The 7,961-nt window shown below is 37.5% G+C and overlaps 1 pseudogene; it reads right to left on the bottom strand.

Moving 5' to 3' along the window:
* Positions 1–1,675: 1,675 nt before the first annotated feature.
* On the bottom strand, positions 1,676–2,543 carry LOC119525774 (annotated as a pseudogene).
* Between the last annotated feature and the right edge of the window lie 5,418 nt (positions 2,544–7,961).

Below are 7,961 nucleotides of genomic sequence, written 5' to 3'. Positions count from 1 at the left end.
ACAGACATTGCATTCACAGACAACAGAACACCAGATGTCCCCCCTACAGAGATAATTTAAAAAAAAAGATGCCTCCATGGCCAAGAAAGGGAATTAAAATTGCTGAATTCTGCCAGGCCAATAAGATATTCCAAGCTGTCCAATTCAAGTGGTCACAGTCCAATAAAGGTCAGTAACACCTAAAAGTGGCAAGTCTGTGTAAACCCAACATTGAGTTCATTTGTGGGCATCAGTTACTGCTGAGGCAGGAAGGTGTTTGCTAAGCAAAAAGAAAGTTGGTTGTGTGGAACAATAAGGAGTAATTTCTCCTGATTTACACATAGTTTTGCATAAGATTTCCATGGGAATAGGAGGCCCTGGATTGGTGGACAGGCATTTAGGTCTTATTACAATATTTTGGGTAATTGCCATTTCCCAGGGACTTGAGATTCCTAACCATCATGGCTGCATAGGCCAGCACCAAGACAAATTGACCTTGTTTTCTCCATTTTGTAAGGTCTAAGGCAAAGGCAACAATAAATTATTACCATTTCCCCACTTATTTTCCCTTTCAACTTAGGTTCTTAATGATTGCATTGGTCCCACGAATAATATTTCAATAGGAGCTGGGGTTGCAGCTCTAGATGTGGAGTTCAGGAGTGTTAGGGCCTGGATAACACCTTTTTGTTGTTGAGATTTTATGGTCCATAGCCCCTGCTTGGGTCATTTGTTCAGTAAAACGTGTCCCCCAATCACTGTCTATTTGTGTAGGTATGCCATATAGAGAGCATGCTCTTTCCAACTTGCTGGTTTGTCTTCCCCACTGGGAAAGCTAACAGAAGTCCTGTAGCCCTGTCCACAGCAGTAAAATCATACCTTGAGAACAGAAAGGGACTGATGTAGTCCATGTGTCCTGTCTGGTGTGGTAGCCTAATGGTTGACACAGAGAGAACAAAGTGCACTCTTTAGTGATGTCCACTAGCTGCTGACAACAGCTACCCCTCATCATTAGCAGTATTCCCAGATGTCTTCCCACAATTCTTGTTATTTCAACAGCTACCTCAGGTGTAGCAATCTTAGCTGCTGAATCCTCTTTATAGGGCCCTGGTCCAAGAATCTCATACATTTCTGCATTCAGAGGGCTAGTATTGAAAATGCTGCACTGTAGCAAGAAAGCTCTCCACCTAGCCAGTGTGCTTATCTGGGCACTGCCAGTCTGTGGCTTAGAAGCTATGTCAGTAATCCACCCCTGAATAGGGATGGCCATTTTTTAAGGAGGCTGGGAATCTTTGTATCAGCCCCTCCACTTTCAATAAGGTATTATATGCAGCACACAATTGCTTTTATTTTAGGGGGTGTATCTCAGTTCCACCCATTCTACATCAACCAATCCATTTCTGGTATTTTACATAAGGGCAGCATTAGCAAGCTGGAGCATTTCTTAAATATCTTTCTTTAAAAAAATTAAGATTTGAATGACATTTTTCCTTCGGTGTTGCAATTACTGCAAATTTAATCAGCAAAGTGGTAAATATTTGTATAATTGTTCCCTTGAGCTTGAATGCAAAAGGGAGCAATAAAATAGATAACAAACCTCATTTGACCTCATCCACTTAAAAGAGATTCCTTCTGTCTTTAGTCTAGCTCCAGTCCCCTGATAGATTCCTAGAATAGGATTGTGTCACTAGGTCCATCCCTAATTATTGCAGTAACTGTAAGGGTACTGTAACATTTTATTCTGGGCTATCTGACTGGCACTTGGGTTTACATTCCAAGAATAACTTCTCTGCCATTAATCCTCTCCAGGGGGACCAGGAGAGGGGATAAGGCCTCTCTGGTAAATTTTCTGCTTCTGTGAAAATTTTCTGACTGACCATTGCAAATCCTGGATGTTTGATTGGAAATGCTGGGAAGCTGTTGGTAATTCTGGGTCTGATAAAATTATACAAAGGTCCTGTTTAATAGACTCATTGATTTGTTCTAGGATTTGTGTTGATTCTTCAAAACCACTTGAAATGGGCACATCAGAAATCCCATACCCCCTGACAGTACCATTCTGAAGGTCTTCAGTGTGTTTTGTCTTTCTAAGCAGTGTTTCCAGCACCTAATGAATAATTCAATTGCATCATCTGGCTTCATGTCTTCTACATCAACCAAATATCTGCAAATGAGATAGCAAGTCCTGTTTAAACCATGGGTACACTGGACCCCAATAATTTTGTCATTAGCTTCATTTTCCCTCAAAAACCAATTAAGAGCACATTTGAATTTTAAAATAGTGCCATCAACAGTCATCTTATGCCCAACTGTAAAAAGTTTTAAGTAAGGAATTGTTTCTGGTAAATCATCTGGTTTATAATAGTGTTCTGTATAAATTAAATAAATAATCAGTCTCAGTTCTTTATTTTGTTGTTGGATTTTGTTGACAGGATCCAAAGGGGAAAAACATTCTTTTAGTGCAATACTCCCTTAAAATTCGTTTTCAAAATAACATTGAAAGCAATGAAACGAGTCCCACGCATCCATTGTCCAACTGGGAGATAGTTTTTCCACCTTTTGGTAATGTTTCTTAAATATTAAACATTTCTTTCCTTTTTTGCAGTGTCCTTTGGCATATCACTTTTAAGGTTTCTTCATTGAGATTGTTCAAATACCATACAATTATCCAAAGATCCAATGTGTACAATCAGTTGCCCATAGTACCATCATAAAACTGTGCATCAATCACCACAATTAATTTTTTCAATTTTTAGAACATTTTCATTACTCCAGAAAAGAAATAAGGACCTAAAAAGGAAACTCAAATCCTCCCATACCCCTAACCACCCCCTTCCATTACTGACTCAACATATTGGTATAGTACATTTGTTACTGTTGATGAAAGAAGGTTAAAATACTACTAACTGTAGTCCATAGTTTGCAATAGGCATTTTTCCCTATATGCCCCTCTATTATTAACTTCTAGATATAGTGTCATACATTTGTTCTAGTTCATGAGACTTCTAATATTTGTACAGTTAATCATGGATATTGTCCACCACAAGATTCACTGTTTTATAGATTCCCATCTTTTACCTCCAATGTTCCTTCTGGTGACATACATGACTCTGAACTTACCCCTTCCACCACATTCAGACACCATTTAGCACTGTTAGTTATTCTCACAATGTGCTGCCATCACCTCTGTCCATTTCCAAATGTTTAAGTTCACCATAGCTGAACATTCTGGTCATAGTAAGCAACCACCCCCCCCCCATTCTTTACTCTTGTTCTCTATCCTGGTAACTTATATTTCATGTCTATGTGTTTACATATTATAATTAGTTCAGATCAGTGAGACCCTGCAATATTTGTCCTTATGTGTCTTGTCTTACTCAGTATAGTGTCCTCAGTGTTTCTTCATCAACCCATTATTTAAGATGGTTTTGTTCACACACTGTACATTGCATCCTAAGGAGACAATCAATGGTTCCCTGTATAGTTACATATTTATGTATTCACCACCATCACCACTATTTCTTCCACAGAGAAAGAGGAAGAGTCAAAGAAGTTAGAGAGAGAAAAGAGAAAGAAAAAAGAGAAAAAACAAACAAACAAAAAAGCATTAGAGCTAGAAAGCACCAAAAGGAAAGATAGCATTAAATTAAAGTAGCATAAAGATTCAGACAACATCACCAATGCTAAGAGTCCCATAACCTTTCTCCATGCCCCCTCCATATGCATTTAGCTTTGGCACATTGTCTTTGTTATATTAAAGGAAACATAATACAATTTCTGTTAATTATAGTCTCTAGTTTGCACTGATTGTGTTTTCCTGATCCCACACTGTTTTTAATACCTTGCAATGTTGACATTCATTTGTTCTACCTCATGTAAAAACATATTTGTACCTTTTATCATAATTGTTGAGCAGCCTAGATTTCACTGAGTTATACTTTCCCAGTCTCCATCTTTCCTCTTTCCTTCTGGTGTCCCACATGCTCCTAACCTTCCTCCTTCAACGATATTCACAGTCATCTTTGTTCAATGTATCCACATTGCTGTGCTATCTCACAAAATTGTGTTCCAAACCTCTCACTCCTGTCTTTTCCTTTCAGTCTGTAGTGCTCCCTTTAGTATTTCCTGTAGCACAGGTATCTTGTTCACAAACCCTGTCATTGTCTGTTTGTCAGAGAATATTTTAAACTCTCCCTCATATTTGAAAGACAGTTTTGCAGAATATAGGATTCTTGGTTCATGGCTTTTCTCTTTCAGTATCTTCAATATGTCACCCCACTTCCTTCTTACCTCCATGGTTTCTCCTGAGATATCTGCACATAGTCTTATCAAGCTTCCTTTGTATGTGATTGATTGCTTTTCTCTTGCTGCTTTCAGGATTCTCTTCATCTTTGACATTTGATAATCAGATTATGAAGTGTCTTGGCATAGGCCTACTCAGATCTATTCTGTTTGCAATACGCTGTGCTTCTTGGATCTGTAATTTTATGCCTTTCATAATAGATGGGAAATTTTCATTGATTATTTCCTCTATTATTGCTTCTGCCCCTTTTCCCTTCTCTTCTTCTCCTGGGACACCCATGACACATACATTCCTGCATTTGGCTTTGTCATTCAATTCCCAGAGACATTAATCATAATTTTCCATTCTTTTCTCTATCTCTTCTTTCATATGTTGGCTTGCAGTTGTCTTGTCCTCCAGTTCCTGAGTGTTTTCTTCTGCCCTTTGAGATCTGCTGTTTTATGTCTCCACAGTGTGTTCCATCTCTTGTGTTATGCCTTTTATTTCCATAGATTCTGTCAGTTGCTTTTCTGAACTTTCAATTTCTACCTTATGTATGCCCTGTGTTTGCATTATATGCTTCATCACTTTTGCCATATCTTCCCTAAACTTTTTGAGTTGATATAGCATTAGTTGTTTCAATTCTTGTATCTCAGTTGAAGTGTAAGTTTGTCCTTTGACTGGTTCATAAATTTATTTTTCTTAGTATAGGTTGTAATTTTCTGTTGTCTTGGCATCTGGTTTCCTTGGTTAACCCAATCAGGTTTTCCCAGACCAGAAGTGGCTCAGGTCTTGAAGGAGGCAATCCAGTTTCCCTGAGGGTGTCTTAGATTGATATACTTTGTGAAGTCTCAAGTCACTGTGATTTTCTGCCCAGGAGGTGGCACCTGCCAGCCTGTAGCTCCAGGCTGATGTAAGGAGGTGTGATCCATGGTTGTTTTCTGCCAGACTCTGTGGTCTGGTTCTGAATGGAAGGAGAGTAGTAGAGCTTGGCACAAATTCTTTCTCTTAAGGAAAATACACCTCCAGGGAGAGGTCCTTAGCATTTGAATAGTCTCTCTGACTGTGCTGTCTCCATCATTGTCTGGGTTACAGCACTAGGAACTGAAAATGGCTTTGGCTTTCTCCACCGAGCCCAAAAAGGGACAGAAATCCCCCCTTCAGGGCCAGTTCACAGCCACCCTCAGTTTCACCGATCATCCAGGACAACACCCAATCCTCTGGGCTCCCTCACCCTCCCAGAGAGGTCCTCCAGCTCTCCAAGGTCAGTCATCACCAAAAGCCTCTGTCTACTTTTTTGGGGATTCATAGCTTGTATTGAGCAGTCCATGCCTCTTAATTAAAATGCCAGTTGGAACTCAGCTGAGCTATATTCACTTGCACAGGGAATGCTGCTCTCTATCAGAGCAAAGCTTTGTAGTTTGGGCTGTTGGGGGAGGGAACTCTCAGCTCAGGTCTGCAGTTTTTACTTACAGATTTTATGCTGCAATCTCAGGCAATCCTCACAGTTCAGGTTCATGTATGATGACTGGGCAGTCACATTTTTCCCCCCAAAGCTATTCCAGAGTACTTACTAGTTGTTCCTGGTTGTTTATTAGTTATTCCATGAAGAATAACTAGCTTCAACTCCTCTCTATGCCACCATTTGCTGGAACTTGTGCATCACTCTGTTGTGACTGATTTGCCCTCTTTTGTCTGCTATATATATATTTTTAAATTCAGTTTTATTGAGGTATATTCACATATCATAAAATATCCATGGTGTACAATCAACTGTTCACAGTACCATCATAGAGTTGTGCATTCATCACCCAAATCTATTTTTGAATATTTTCCTTATACCAGAAAGTATCAGAATAAGAACAAAAAATAAAAATAAAAAAGAACACCCAAATCATCTCCCCATCTCACCCTATTTTTCATTTAGTTTTTCTCCCCACTTATCTACTCATCCAATAGGAAGTGTGATATTCTGTATATATTTTAAATATTTTCTTTCTGGTAATCCTGGGGTTTGTATTAAACAATATATCTTGAAACTACTAGTTTGAAAAGATACCAGCTTAATTTCAATAGCATATTCTATCTCTGCTCCTCTATCCTTCCATTTCCCCTCCTTATGTTTTTTTTTTTTAATAAATTACCTCTTTATATTGTGGATGTTCATTACAAGAAAATATGATTATGTCTTTTTCAATTGCATTGTAAATTTTATAGGAAATATACAGTAGAATTGTATCTTGAGGATACAGTACTATTGGGTTTTGAATTTACCAGTGTAATTACCTTTACCAGAGGTCTTCACTTCTTCCTACTGTTCCAAGTCACCATTATCTGTCCAATCTTTTCAACATGAAAAACTCCCTTTAGCATTTATTAATTTTATTTTTTATTTATTAAAAAATTAAAGAAAGAAACAATAAAAAACATTTTAAAGAAAACCAAAGCAAAGGCATAAATAAAACAAATAACCTAAAATGACTATATTTCTTCCAACTTGTTCCTACTATACCCCCCAGAAATTAACAAACCATAGTCATTCCTGAGCATACCCATAACATTAAGATTACTGTTCATAACTTATCTGTTCTTATTAGATTATTGTTCCCCCTACACTATTTGCTGTCTATCATTAGGTCCCCTACATTCTATAATAATTCATTTATTTTACATTTTTCACAGAGTGCACATTAGTGGTAACATACAATATCTCTCTTTTTGTGCCTGGCTTATTTCACTCAGCATTATGACTTAAGAGTTTCATCATCATCATATGATTCATGATCTTGTTCCTTCTTACTGCTTCATAGTATTCCATTGTGTGTACATACCACATTTTGTTTATCCACTCATCTGTTGAAGGACATTTGGATTGTTTCTATCTCTTGGCAATTGTGACTAATTCTGCTATGAACATCAGTGTGCAAATATCTTTTAGTGTCACTGCTTTCAGATATTCTGGGTATATACAGAGAAGTGAAATTGTTTGATCAGAGTAATTCCATATCTAGTTTCCTAAGGAACTGCCAGAGTGCCTTCCAGAGTGGCTGTACCATTATACAGTCCTACAAAGACTGAATAAGTTTTCTGATTTCTCCACATCCTCTCCAACATTTGTAGTTTCCTGTTTATTTAATGGCAGCCAGTCTTATTGGTGTGAGATGATATTTCATTTTTATCTTATTTTCCATCTCCATAATAGCTAGTGAATAAGAATATTTTTTTATCTGTGTTTTTTTGGCTATTTGTATTTCCTCTTTTGAAAATGTCTTTTCATATCTTTTGCCCATTTTATAATTGGGCTGTTTATACTATTGTCTTTGAGCTGTAGCATATCTTTATATATGGAAGATATAAGTCTTTTGTCAGATACATGATTTCCAAATGTTTTTTTTTTCCATTGAGTTGGCTGCCTCTTCACCTTTTTGACAAATTCCTTTGAGATACAGAAGCTTTTAAATTTGAGGAGTTCCCACTTATCTATTTTTTATTTTCTTGCCTGTGTTTTGGGTGTTGGGTTTAAGAAGCACTCTCCTAATACAAGGTCTTGAAGATGTTTTGATACATTACCTTCTAGGGGTTTATGGTAGTCTCTTATATTGAGATCTTTGATCCATTTTGAATGAATTTTTGTGTCAGATGTGAGGTAGGGAACCTCTCATTTTTTGGATATGGATATCCAGCCCTTCCAGCCCCATTTGTG

Source organism: Choloepus didactylus (genome assembly GCF_015220235.1).
Source record: "Choloepus didactylus isolate mChoDid1 chromosome 26 unlocalized genomic scaffold, mChoDid1.pri SUPER_26_unloc2, whole genome shotgun sequence".
In the NCBI taxonomy this organism is placed as follows: Eukaryota; Metazoa; Chordata; class Mammalia; order Pilosa; family Megalonychidae; genus Choloepus; species Choloepus didactylus.
Note: the sequence above shows the minus strand (reverse complement) of the source record. Positions and strands in the feature narration are given on the sequence as shown.